Here is a 14,009-nt window from a genome sequence, read left to right as displayed (position 1 = left end):
TGTCAGCGTGATCAGATGTCTCATGCAACAAGTCAAGTCATGATATTTCTTCATCATTATATAATATTCCACAGTCAACTATTAGTGGTATTATAACAAAGTGTAAATGATTGGGAATGACAGCAACCCAGCCATGAAGTGGTAGGTGCAAAATCACAGAGCATGGTCAGCAGATGCTAAGGCACAGTGTGCAGAGGTTGCCAACTTTCTGCAGAGTCAGTCACAGACCTTCAAACTTCATGTGGTCTTGTGGGTAGTTAATGAACAGTGTGTTAAGAGCTTCATGGAGTTTGTTTCCATGGCTGAGCAACTGTATCCAAGCCTTACATCATGAGGTGCAAGCGTGTCAGATGCAGTGGTGATGTGCGGTTGTTTTTCATGAGGCTTTGGCCCTGTGTTCCAACTAACGAAACTCCTAATGCTCTTAATGGTTCAGTAAGACAATTTCAAACATTTCATGCTCCTAACTTTGTGGGAATAGTTTGAGGATGGCCCCTTCCTGTTCCAACATGACCACATACCAGTGCACAACGCAAGCTCCGTACAGAGTTGGATGAGTGAGTGTGGTGTGGAAGAACTTAACTGGTCTGCACAGTCCTGACCTCAACATAAAAGAGCATTTTGAGATTAATTAGAGTGCAAACTGCAAGCCAGGCCTTCTCCTTCACAATCAGTGTCTGAACTCACAATTGTACTTCTGGAAGAATGATCAAAATTCCCATAAATACACTCATAGACCTTGTGGAAAGCCTTCCAAGAAGAGTTGAAGCTGTTATAGCTGCATAGGTTGGGCTGACATCATATGTGTGTGAAGGCAGATATTTGTTTTATCTGCGTTATATGTATGCAATGTATGCAATATAGGGTACATTAAGGTTGGCTAGTCCAACAATCAATTAACATATTTGTGAAGGTGTGTGTGCAAAACATCCTATAAAAACAAAATATTTACATCTAATCCTGTATTAACAGGTGGAATGTCAGCCAAGGTTTAACTGGTATTTGTTTAATTGAAAGTGCTCCGGTGTGTTTTTCAATACCGTACTCATAATCTATAAATATAGGTTTGGAGGAGGACTGAATGTGAATGCTGTGTAAGTAGTATTGATACAGAACAAGATTCATTGCTGTCAACTATTTTCATATACATGTTTATATCCATTTTTGGTTCATGTAAGCTCAGAATAAGCTGCAAAAGTGAAACACAGTGAAGCTGAAGCACAAATTATGGATAAACTGCTAATCAATACAGAAAGAGGAGCTTTTTGCTAAAAATGCATTACTTTGGCTCCTGAAATGCTAACGTGTTCTTTTTAAAAGTGTCAAATCCCACTGTTACTCAAGAGCAGAGAAAATGTTTATTTCAGCAGCAGACTAGAATTTGGCAAGCAGAGAAGTATAATTTGCCTTAAAATCTGCAATGTGAAAAATGCTAATTTAGCCTAAATTAACAAAACTCATGCTTTCAACTCATTAGTATTGGACACCTTTATAGGACACCAACATACTTGAAGGCTGCCAGAAACATTGCAGCACTGATAAAACAGAAATTAAAACCTTGACTGAAATTAGTTACAAACTTCTGACAATTACAATAGCTAAGCTAAAATAACTGATACTATCCCTACTGCTCCAGGTAAAAACCCTGCTTAATATTTAATAAAATGAATCCTTTTTCTATATAGACATTTCCTTCAGCTATAGCTATTGTGCTGTTACTTTATACTTGCTTTACAAGCTCTGAAAATACCTGTGATTGCCCAAAGTCTCACATCATCAACTAGATTTTCTAAAACCGAAAAACACAGTCCATACACCACTCAGACCACTTGAATTAGCATAATCTAAAGGGCCTTTTTCTTTCAGGGGCAATTGATGCCAAAAACATGTTTTCTAGCTATTTTCACTGTAGACAGAGCCATACCGATTGTTGTGGGCATCTATGCACTCATCTAATTACAGAAACAACACCATAAAGTTCATATATCCTGTTGATCATCCATTTAGCTGTATACTAACTTTATACATGTTCTCTATCATCATGACGTTATTTACTTTTCTGACTGTATTCTGTTAAAATCTGTAGCAAATTTAGCTTAAGATGCGTTTAGACTTACCATGGTTTGCTGGCCACAAAGCCTTAAGATGCAGAAGATGACACTAAATCTAACAACGAACAAAAGAGAGAGATCTAGTACTATTAATGTTAGTATTCAGTAAGAGTTGATTCATTGGTTTAGTTTTGAGCTCACCGATTGGCCTTCTTGGATTTAATGATTGATTTTTACCTACTTATAGCTATATATTTATTGCTGTTAATAGCTTATTCTTCTACAGCAGCGCACAGTGTGTTCACGTCTAATGAGTAGTCCAGGCATTTAGTGGAACTTTAGTTTGATATCTGTTCTGAGCGTGCGTAATCGCACTCATGAGTGAAACTGACTAACTACTATACTCCCATTAAGTTTCAATATTGTAAATTACTTGTAAATTAAGATATACCTTAAAGGCTTCCAATTCATTCACAGCATCAAAGAAGGTAACAGATGCCTGTGATGGCTATAATTAGTTGAATCTTGCAAACATTACCCGTCAAATTTTTTTTTTTTTGCAATATTGTAAATGTTTTCATATGGTAAATGGCCTGTATTTGTATAGCGCTTTTACTAGTCCCCCCTAGGGACCCCAAGGCACTTTACACACCCAGTCATCCACCCATTCACACACTGGTGGAGGCAAGCTACAGTTGTAGCCACAGCTGCCCTGGGGTAGACTGACAGAAACAAGGCATATTGCACCATCAGCCCTTCTGGCCAACACCAGTAGGCAGTAGGTGAAGTGTCTTGCCCAAGGACACAGCGACCGAGACTGGCCGAGCTGGGGCTCGAACCGGCGACCTTCCGATTACATGGCGAACTCCAAACTCTTGAGCCACGATCGCCCCAGCATAGTATTGGTAAAGTCTGTTTCACATTTAATTTTAATGTTAAAACAGAAATCCATTAATCACAGCATAACAACTATGAAGACTTTGAACTACATCTATTCATTCCTTTTGTTCTGCTTCACTTTCATTAGAAGTAATGCTAAAATCTGTCAGCAAATCTGAGCTCAATTGTGCAGGAATGTACTGAAATGAGGCTTTTATAGCCATTTATCTTATCTCCCAGTTCCTACAGAGGTTTTTAAAGTCTTGTGCTGTGCATAATACCTGACCTGTCGATCTGATCCATTCAGCTGAGGACAAATTGTGATTAAAATAACTTCAATTCATTAGCTACTTATTTTGAATGCACTGTAATGTCCTTTTGGAAAGGCATGGCTTTAACGTGTCCAAAAATACCTAAAATTCTTTAGATAAGTGACTACTGGCAGCTCTGTCTTACACTGTAATTTTAAAATGGCACAATGATTTATTCCCCACTAAGCATAAGGCCATCACTTTGCTGCATATGACATTATTGCTCATTCAAGGCTGTCTGGGGAGAAATTATGATGCCTTATGATGTTCTATGAATTAAACCCATAGAAGTGATGCAGGGCTGACGTTAAATTCAAAGCACGACAATTTTTTTTATTCCAAGCTCACCAGGCTCTGTGGGGGAAACCTGCTAGGTACAGAGGAGAGTCAACAGTTTTGTGAATGTTATGTAATACATATACCGTATATATACAGTATTGTACAAAAGATTATTGAACCACTACTTCTAATGTGGTATTGAACAATAGTTCTCCAGGATATCTGAAGTCTGAAGTTCAATGCTTGTCTTTGGATATTTGCTGCTTTTTGACTGGTTTTCAGTGCAGTAACCAACCATTTTCAGAAGAATGTTTTGCTTGCTTGTTAAGCCACTTACAAAACTGACCTATGAATTGTTCAAGAAAAATAACCTAACTCAAGTTGGTGTGCTTTGTCTGCACATAACAAAAAACATAGCAAAGTACCAATTGGGAACTTTGTTAATAGCAGCCTGCTGCAAAAAACATATTTTGTCCCCATTTCATTAGCTGAACCCATGAGAAATGGCAAGAGGATAACAATGTTTGACAGCCATAAAATAGTATTTTTGAATACTCAAGCCTCATCAGAAATGGTCTCAGTTGGATGGTGCCCGTCAAGAAGCCATTCTTAAGGAAAGGAAATAGCCTGAGCTATACCAAATACCACAAGAAATGGAAGAAGAATCCAAATTTGAACATTTTGGCTGAATATGTACAGAGGAAGTCAGGAGAGAAGTACAACAGCGAATGTCTACAACTATATGTAAAACACAGTGGAGGCTCTGTCATGGTTTGTGGCTGCTTTCAGCCAGTGATGTTGGTGATCTTGTGAAAACTGGCAGAATTATGATTGTAGAAAAATGACATCAGATTTTAATCCACTGTGTAATACCATCTAGAAAATGTTAGATTGGCAATGGGTTTTTTTCAGCATACTGCCAATGCAGTAAAGGCATACCTGGATAGAAAATGCACACAATGAAACACTGTGAACATCCAGCCCCACCCAGATATTACTAGAGCAGCGTGGGATCGTCTTGGCAGAGAACACAAAAAAGGAAGACAAAATCTGAAGAAGAGCTTCAGAGTATCCTTCAAGAATCTATTTCTAAAGACTACTTGAAGAAATGAGAAGAAAGTTTGTCCAACAGAGTTTCAGAATCAGAATCAGAATACTTTATTAATTCCGAAGGAAATTATTAGGATATACTGAAAAAACAAGGTGGCGATAACAAATATTGACTTTCAAGCTCATTAGTCTTGTACCAACTTTGTTTTAGCCATATATATTGTATTCCCTTGTATGATTGCATGTTTCAATAAACTGCAGCACCAAGTTCCCATTTTTCAAGGAAAACATAAAGAAACAAAGGGTAGCTCAAGAATAGTGAATAGTGCTGTGCATGTTTTCAATGTGGTCTGATGATCATTGATTTATGACAGAAAATTCTCCCCCATTAAACGTAAACTCTCCTGCTATGTTGAAAAAAAATCCTTCAGTATTCTTTTTTTTTTTTCATTTCAGTTGTAGTCGGTGAGTTAAATTCAGATCTTTACATTGAAATAAAGAGTACACCTAGGAGAAATATGTAAACTACTTCTAAAACCAGATTACGGTTCCAAAGTGTTCAGCAGGGACAAGCCAAGTGTGCTATTCAGAGAACGCACATTAAAATGATAAATTGCCAAGTGCACATGTTACCATTTTGTTTTTCTCATTTACTCTTCACTGTTGAGATGGTCATAAAAGCACTGCAGCTTTGAGCTGTACATTACCATATAATAATGCTGCTAAACTGCTGTGGGAATTCGTTTTAATGGGCAAGAAAACAATTTTCCAGTAAAGTCCTACATCCAAACTACTGATAACTATAAGAATGGACTGCAGTAATAAAGCAATCACTGGCCAAATAGCTGACCCTGGAGACTTGGCTGTGGCATTTGTGTTACTCATTATAGCAACTCTGACAATAAAAGCTATCATAGCAGCAAAACTTCACTCTCTAATCATTTCAGTAGCTTTTCAAATATTTTAAAAATTAACATTTTGCTTGGAAAAGGATTTTTTTTTCATTTTAAAGATATGAGCAACACTTGTTATGTACACTTATTTAAAGCAACATTTTTTCAATATTTCTCTTCTCACAACACGTACACATGCACATGACAACACTATACATAATGTAAACATGTCAGGTGATAGGATAACAGTGAAAAACATTAACACAGCCCCCTCTGCATTCATGCTTAATTCCTGTTCAAACTAAAATGGGAGAAAATATTATCAGTGTTGTCGTAAACAAAAGTACAAATCCCTGCTGTTATGGCAGTCATACTGAGAGACTTCTGATGTTTCACAGTCATTTCCATTCCACAGCCAGCATTTGCATTTGTTTGATTTCCAGCAGCAGTCTGCAATGCCTCTTTGTGCAACAATACAGACACAAATAAATTAAGATCCGTCCTTCCTGGCAGAGATTATTTATCTCCCTACTCAAGCTGTCTGAACTTCGAAAACACAGCTTCAAGTTATTCATTGCTATTCCCATACTCATCGCCCACTGCCTTGACAGTAAAGACTACAGTCGTCTCCACGCCTGTGCATGTTTTTGTAAAATAAAAGTCTTATACAACTGCTAATAAAGAATTTGTTTTGCTTGCTTTGGTGTGCAGATGCCGCATAAATCATTGTAATGTAATGCATGCCTATAGCTATAACCCCACCACTAATCCTTCTGCAGAAAATCAATTTTTCACTTTGGCCTTAGCTGCCCTTAGGAAGACAAATCACAAAACTAGTCAAACCAGCGATCAGAATCAAACAGACTGGATTCAGACAGAGGACGGTATAATGCCTCTTGTACAATCAGTAACAAGTCGCTGCCTCAATGCCATTTCATTCTCATCACCCTCTTAAAAGACAAACATTGTGTAATTAGGATGATTAAGATGAGCAGAGACTAAAGGCCAACAGTGTTAACATAGCTTGAGATAATAAAAGGATTAGGGGTGATTCACTTAGAGAAGCTTAATGGGTTTTTAAAATAGAAAACAGGAATTCATTAGTAAATGTGATTGGCAGTTGAAAAATCAGTGAATTTAACAGCGGAGAAAATAAAACCGCGATTAACATAGCAGGCCTTGTTGTTGAAGAGCAAAGGCTGGAAGTCACTTATAATGTCACAAAGTCAGCTGCAAAAAAAAAAAAAAAACTTTTAGGAAAACAGCGAGCAGATCCGCAGCAAGCAGATGAGCACTGACCCACTTCTTCCTGATTTATGGTTTATGGTCCCTCAGCAGACACAGCTTTGTTGTGGGGGGTCATAAATCTCCCGCACCTCAGAGCTGATCAGCTGACCCTCCAATCCTGGCAGCCGTCCCCTGCTCACAGGCCTGTCCTCCGGCCGCAGCCCAGCTCTCAACACAAAGCAGAAATCACCCGAGCCACAAGCGCAGGCAGTTAATCACCATGAGCCGACAATAGTATGAAATAGAGTCAAGCAGGCCAGGAAGGCAATTCATTGCTATTGCTAAAGGACTCGGCGAGACAGCCGAGGTTTACCTGTTTGGTAACTTCTGCAAAGTTAAATGAAGTTTTCGATGTATGGAATGAGCCAGTGCAGGTCAGGGTAAGAGGGGCTGAGCTTGAGGTACGTGAAGAAACCTCACTGGAACGACAAGACAAATATGACGCGATGATACAGCTTTGTATTTATGCCTCCAGCCATGTTTGCAAAGGTAAATGTTGGACGTAAAATAAGGCATCTTAATTAATTTGATGAACAGAGCACATGACTCTGAGACTAAAAACTTGGGTCATCAAACATTGCACATCGCAGCACGACTATGCAGGTTAACTGTTGCAGCATGGAAAGCACCATATGTCTCAGATGACTTATTACGTCTGGATCAGACATAATGACATCTTGACAATGTCAGTGGCAAAAGAGGAAAAAACAAAAGGAAATTACAGAGTGGAGGAGCAGAGTATTGAACACCACAGGGACATCAGGGATTTTCATTTGAAAGGGAGCAGAGGCAAAGTGTGAGATAGAGAGACACACAGCCAGAGAGCACTCGGATATTCCTCTGTTAAGACAATGAGACTAGGAATAACATACATATGGAGCAGCATGCAGAGAATCGAACCACGTCGCTCATTCGCAGCAGCACCATCATGAAAATAATCAGCACACACTCACCTGCCTAAAGCATGTAAATGCACCTCTGCACTCAGTCATTCCTACCGTGTTTGTATCGTGAGGGAGCTCTGCTGGTGCTCTGCGCACGCCACCAGTCTAAATGATCTCCATGATTCATGCGGGAACAGATAATTGGCGTTCAGAAAAGTGGGATAAACAATCATTGTAATGGCAGTGAGTAGCCTGGCAATAGTTTTGTGTTCTCACTTCTGCGCGTGGACATTCTTTCTTTCATTATTCTGTTCCACCCCCCCCCCTCCAGTCTGTCTCCTGCATCTGCTGACTAGCTCAAGAGCCCCCACCCACACTCCAAAAGTCCCACCACACCTTCCTCTTTATCCCTCACAGCCTTACTCTCCTCGTCAAGGTGTCACTAACAGCTTCTGCAAACCATGGTTTCTTATTGGTTCATTCCACCTTATTCTTCTCCGGTCTCCTGTTTTGCTGTCTTAAAGGAACAATGTATTCACACCCCCTCAACCCTGCCCCCTCTCTGTTCTTGCAGCTCACAAAGTGTGTCATGATGAGAAGTGTTGGGCAAAACTAATTACAGTTTAGGGGTTGAAGCAGCGGGACAGACATCCATAATTCATGAGCTCAATTTAAAGGGTGACGGCAGATGTGTACCTAAAGTAGCGAAGCTTGCAGAAGGAGCAATATTAGGTTTTCTTAGAGACACCCTGTTGACACTGTGTATGTGTGTGTGTGTATCTGGCGATATACACGGCATAAATGAAAGGCTATCGAGTAATCTCCTGCATTTATCAGTCTTTTGGCAACTGAACAAATCTGTCAGCATCAAGAGGTCTGGAGGTATGTGTGGCCTCTAACTAATTCAAACAGGGAAATCATATTTTTCAAAAAAGAGACAAGTAAGCAGTTAGATAGCAGTGTGATTGGTAGAACAGCTCTTACGTAAAGGAAATGTGTCCATTTATGATTTCTTCATCAAATCTTCTTTCCACAAAAACAATATATTGTTCATATATCAGTCATTAGGCATAATAATAAAAGGTAAATCAGTGCTTTTTAATGTAATACTCAGGTCAAAAATAACAGAAGTTATTGATTTGGTTTGTTCTTAAGGTTTGATGTGTTCAAGTCATTCAAGCATCCTTCCAACCATTAGATGCACCTCTTTTTTGTTTTAAATTGCTGTGTAAAGAATATGACATGTAAACCACTCCCCTGGTGCTGGGCATGTTTAAGCACATTTTCTATTTTGGTTTAGGCCCAAAATACTAAGGGTAATCTTCAAAACATCAAGTTTTCCAAACAGCGTCATCACAGTTGGACATTTATTTAAATCCAGCAATGTAATCTCACTGAATAGGGATGTAAAGGCCAGCTCTTTAATCCCTTAAAATTTACCCTTTAAGGACTGAAAATATTTTGTTTGTTGGACAGTGAAAGTAGTGCACAGTGGTACATAGTGACTAATGTTATTAAATGTTGTTACTTAGTAATGAACTAGTGTTACAATGCTAATTTTATCATCTTATAACCATTTAAACCAAAGCTTTGAGCTTTTAAAAGATGAACAAATGGAGCAATTTCAAAATAAAGCTACAAAAAAACTGAAGTAACAAGGGCTCCACCTGAACAGGAGGCTATGACAATGTAAGTCTTGACAATATTTGTGTTCTATTAAAAAGGAAAAAGAAATCAAATATATCAAATTCAAACGGCTTCAGGTGTCATTGTCAATTACATTGCTAAAGACTCGATGTCAAATATAACTGTGTAACAATCACCTACTAAATGTATTTATTTGTAAAGCTCCTTTTGGTTGCTGCCTGGTCACCACAGTGAGTGACTTCACATGTTTAAATTTGGGTTTGAGATGTCCTTCCTAACACAACTCCAAAAAGGACTGTGTGCCTTGAACCGGCAACCTGTATTATTCAAATTATTCTGTTAGAAATGTGTCAAAATATTTTAGGAAAATTTACAGAAGCACATTATGAATCAAATCCAGCAGAAGTCTTCAGACTTACACATACTGTCTGAACACCTGTGTTACCTGAAATTACACTGATAAATTAGTGATGGCAACGAACAGCTTCAATTGCAGGTGCATCAACTGTGCTATTTGAATTTCCTTCCCAAGGCACCTTGTGCATATGCTGAGTTTTGCAGTTTGCACCTTTTGTCAATCTGAGCTTTTAGTGAGCAGCTTTTAATAGCTCACTCAGACCTATTAACTGAAAATACCAGCACATGCAGCCACTTCTTCAGTCATTTATTTGATAATCCTTGTGACTCTATTAGGAGAAAATCTACAAGCAGTTCATAAAAGCTTTAATGTGTCCTGGAATGTGTTTTGCATAACACCTGCATAAACTGGCAGCATTTGTATATAAATGATTCACTCGGAATATTAAAAAAACAGGCTGGCCCACGATACTTTTTACCACTTTTAACAGTTTTAACTGTTAAGTGTGGGGAAGTAAAGCAAAACTTCTTAGGACGAAATTAACCAATCAAACTCAACTTTAAAATATTTACCTCGGTTGAATTTCCAAACAGAAATGTATAGCAAAAAAACTATTTTAGGATAAATAAACAAATAAATCAAGAAGACAGGCAGCGTCAGTTGCCTTCAGGTCCACATCTGCACTGTCAATGTTAGTGCACCTACTCTTGCTGATCAAAGCTGCTTGTGTCTTCATCAGCAGCTGGTGTGAAGATTTTCAAAAAAGGAATGGCAATATGGTATGGTTATGCAACCTATTTCAACCAACACTCCACCCTATTTTCCAAACAAACACAGCTTGCCTTTGGTCTTATTTCATTGTCATTGATGCATATTTCATAAGGGAATTCACTGTCTTGCTTTGATTCTTCGGCACTTCGGTGCTGCTGTCTAGCAATACATTAGTGCCCATTATCATCTTTATCAGTCTTTATCAGAGATAGCAAGAAGTCTCTTACAACTCTAATACACTGTATATTACATCTCAGCTCTGCTCTCTAAAATGCTCTCTAACTGTTAGAATAAAACACACCGCTAAAGTAATTTCATACACTTTAAACGATGCATTTAAAAAATGAATATTTAGAGACGTGACAAAGTAAGTACATGAAATTGCTGACTAACCTGAAAAAATAATTTAGCTATGTGCAATGTTTAAAGTCTTTCATGCTTGTGCTACACATTTTAACATCCCCCACAAGAGGTTCCATGTTGACTAGAAAATTTCATAATCTTACCTCGTTAATGTGCTTAGAATGATTATATCCCTAAAAGAAATTGTACACTTCTTGATCAATTTCAACTTTAGGAAAGAAGACCTCACATATTAAAATAGTTTCTGGTCCACAGCAAACATGTTTAATGTTGTTGTGACAGAAAGTCTCTGTGATCCTTCCACTTAGAACACATTACTTTTAAAAAAAAACCCTTTTACTGGCACCCATGCATATCTTCGTTGTGAATGTTTGGTAACAATAACAGTAGCAGAGTGCCTACAGAATAGTTTGCCCTTGAAACGACTGAGGTTCCACTTCTGAACAAACTAGCAGTTGTTTGAAAATTGTAGATGATGTTCCCCACAGTGTAATGCTGTCTTGCTCCTTGGTATTCACATCATTTTATGAAGCAAGCATTGGGTGTAATCACATTTTTCAGTAAAGCAGTAATGTAATGCGTTAATGTACAAAATTTACTAATTACACTCCAGCTACAATTTGTTACTTGCATTAGAAAAGCTTCTCAGTTACCTGCATGATGGATGCGTAGAAAGCAAAAAAACATCAAACAAAGTTGCCTTTTTCATTCTGCTTCAATCATCTGATTTCATTTCATGTGCAGGACGGGGGTAATAGTGGGGTGGTCTACAGTTTTTCAGGAATGGAAATATGGACATTACTTTTACTTTTATTGCACAAAAGCACAATAGCACAATGATAAAGGGCAAACAGCATTAAGGGTGGAAGCAACTGTATTGTCCTGCAATCATAACTTGAGCTCTTTGGAAGCATATGCACAGACAGTACACTAACATACTAGCCAAGCTAGCCAAGAGCACAAAGTGATAATAAAGCTGAATGCTGACCCCAGTTCAGCAGCCAGAGCCACAACTTCAACAGGTAACAAAGGCAGTGATGAGCAGTGAGGGTTACATGTTTTGGGTTCATACGTAAACACTACTATCATTAGGATGGGAATCTGTGTTGTTGTGAAGAACTGTTGCCTTGGGTTTATACTGTCAAATGATAATTGGGAGACAATACACTTCAGGTTATTTTTATTGACTTGATGAGTATAAGAGTATGGTTAGTCATTACATCAGATTTTTAATATGCACAGTTTTAATTAGAATTAAATGTTTTATACATTATGGTACTACAAGCCAAACCCAATAGGCTGTATATCAGAATTACAAAGAGGCACTGTTGGGTGATGACTATATTCCAAACACAACAGATAAATCCTTTAAAGAAAATTTTGGTATTTCTTTTTGTTTTGTAAATTTGTAAGTTGTTAATAGGATATTGAACCAGTATTGATTGCTATGTTTGCCACAATTTAGAAAAAGAGTAGCCACATGCGATTTGTTTTTTACTCTAACTTGACTTTACTGTAGTCTCTCTCTACACACACACACACACACACACACACACACACACACACACACATATATATATATATATATATATATATATATATATATATATATATATATATATATATATATATATATACACACATACCTTTCCACTTCTCTTTGCAGAGAGCCTTTTAGCTCTCTGCAACTCTTGTTGTCTTGTTGTCTTCCTGCAACAACTCAACTCCTGTGAGATTTCAGAGCAAGACTTCTACATGAGCTTGACTTCTGAAATATGTTAGACAGATCTCTGTAGTAATGCTTTCCATAATATTGATGTTTTGGCTCAACAATCTGAGCCTGTCACTGCAAAAAACAAGTACCTTTACTTTGACATGGACAGCTGTTCCATGGGATTACACTGACAGGACTTTGAGGTCATAATGATCTCACGCAATATAGAACCAATTCCAAAGGTTTTTTGGTCCATGTAATATATTAGACCATGAAAAATGCCAGAAAATGGGCCTAGTTTTAGAAATACCTAAATTTTCCTATAAAATGAATAGTCTATCTTCATTAATCTAAATCCAGCAATAAACTGTGAGCATGACTCTTCTTGGCCACCACTGGGCCAGAAGTCACATTATAATAAATGAGTAGCACAAGGAGAAAAACTGCAGGAAAATAGTTGTAGACAGGACAAAGGCAAAAAAACACTTCACTGAGTTTCGGGTCAGTCTCCAAACATAAGACTTAATTCAGCTAATAGGTATAAGTATTTTTCCTGGTATGGATTTAATAAGCTGTTCTTGCTTGAACTATTTTGTAGCTCAGTACTGTCACATTAAAGCCGACTCTTTCTGCTATGGTTGGAAAAAAATTTTTAAAACATGTAACCACAAGTGGATTCAATTCAAATAGCTTTAATTTGTTTGGGACTTTTTTTATGTCATGCAACTTAAATACATTCATCCAAGTCCTGTACAATTTAAAATAAAACGTCAATTTTGCATTTAACTCCAGGAACAGCTGCCAACATTTAAGGTGAATTCAATTAAACACTCTGATATAAAAACAAAACAAAACAAAGAAAACATGCTGAGCACATGGGGCTGAATATTATACCCACAGCCAGAGACCCCTCCTCTCCTCTCTTAATAAACATGATATTCAAGCTTTGCATCACAATGCTCACTGAACCGGCTAAGCACTTGACAGCAACATCAGTGCATCTCTGAGTGTATGAATATACAGTCTGGATTCATGCCTAGAGTGTTTCATCTCCTTCCTGTGCTAATCTTGGCATCGATGTTAAGCATGCTGTAAGTAAAGTCCATTTTTTCACTCATTCAGCCAGCCAGGAAACCAGTCAGCAACTCAGTCATTCAGTCATTGCACTGACATTAAGATTTTTCTTCACAGCAACTGAACATATACCAGAGCTAAGATCCCACTATCACTGAAGCAGCCTTCATACTCCAACGCTTACACCTCACATCCTTCATGTCACAGCAAAGCTCAGTGGCTGTCCAATAGATTCGAGCTGCCCAGAAATTCATGACCTGCGCCACCTCAGAAAATCAACATGGTAAGTCACTAGGGGGAATAGTATGGTCAGGAGGCAGACTAACAATTATTTATGGCATTTGTCTAACCTTTCACGGATAAATCAAGTGAGTGGCTGCCCAGACTATCTGAGCGGATGCTGTGGCAATTTTCAGTGTCTCCAGACAGCTAAAAGTTCAGTGCATCT

At 38.0% G+C, this 14,009-nt stretch overlaps 2 protein-coding genes across 5 annotated transcripts in view; both read right to left on the bottom strand.

Annotated features, from left to right (window-relative positions):
- Positions 1-14,009, bottom strand: part of LOC309709549 (uncharacterized protein) — a 144,863-nt gene that overhangs the window by 90,282 nt on the left and 40,572 nt on the right. The gene's annotated exons all lie outside the window — the stretch shown is intronic.
- The window catches only part of mgat4c (mgat4 family member C), a 125,760-nt gene that overhangs the window by 108,889 nt on the left and 2,862 nt on the right, over positions 1-14,009 (bottom strand). The window contains exon 2 of one of the 4 annotated variants that reach the window (XM_082538217.1): positions 7,064-7,169. The exons of the other annotated variants lie outside the window; for them this stretch is intronic. The gene's annotated coding sequence lies outside the window, so the exon portion shown is untranslated. The remainder of the gene's footprint in view (positions 1-7,063; positions 7,170-14,009) is intronic. 4 annotated transcript variants of the gene reach the window in all.

The sequence above is a fragment of the Aulonocara stuartgranti genome (assembly GCF_965226115.1).
Source record: "Aulonocara stuartgranti genome assembly, chromosome: 7".
Classification (NCBI taxonomy): domain Eukaryota; kingdom Metazoa; phylum Chordata; class Actinopteri; order Cichliformes; family Cichlidae; genus Aulonocara; species Aulonocara stuartgranti.
Note: the sequence above shows the minus strand (reverse complement) of the source record. Positions and strands in the feature narration are given on the sequence as shown.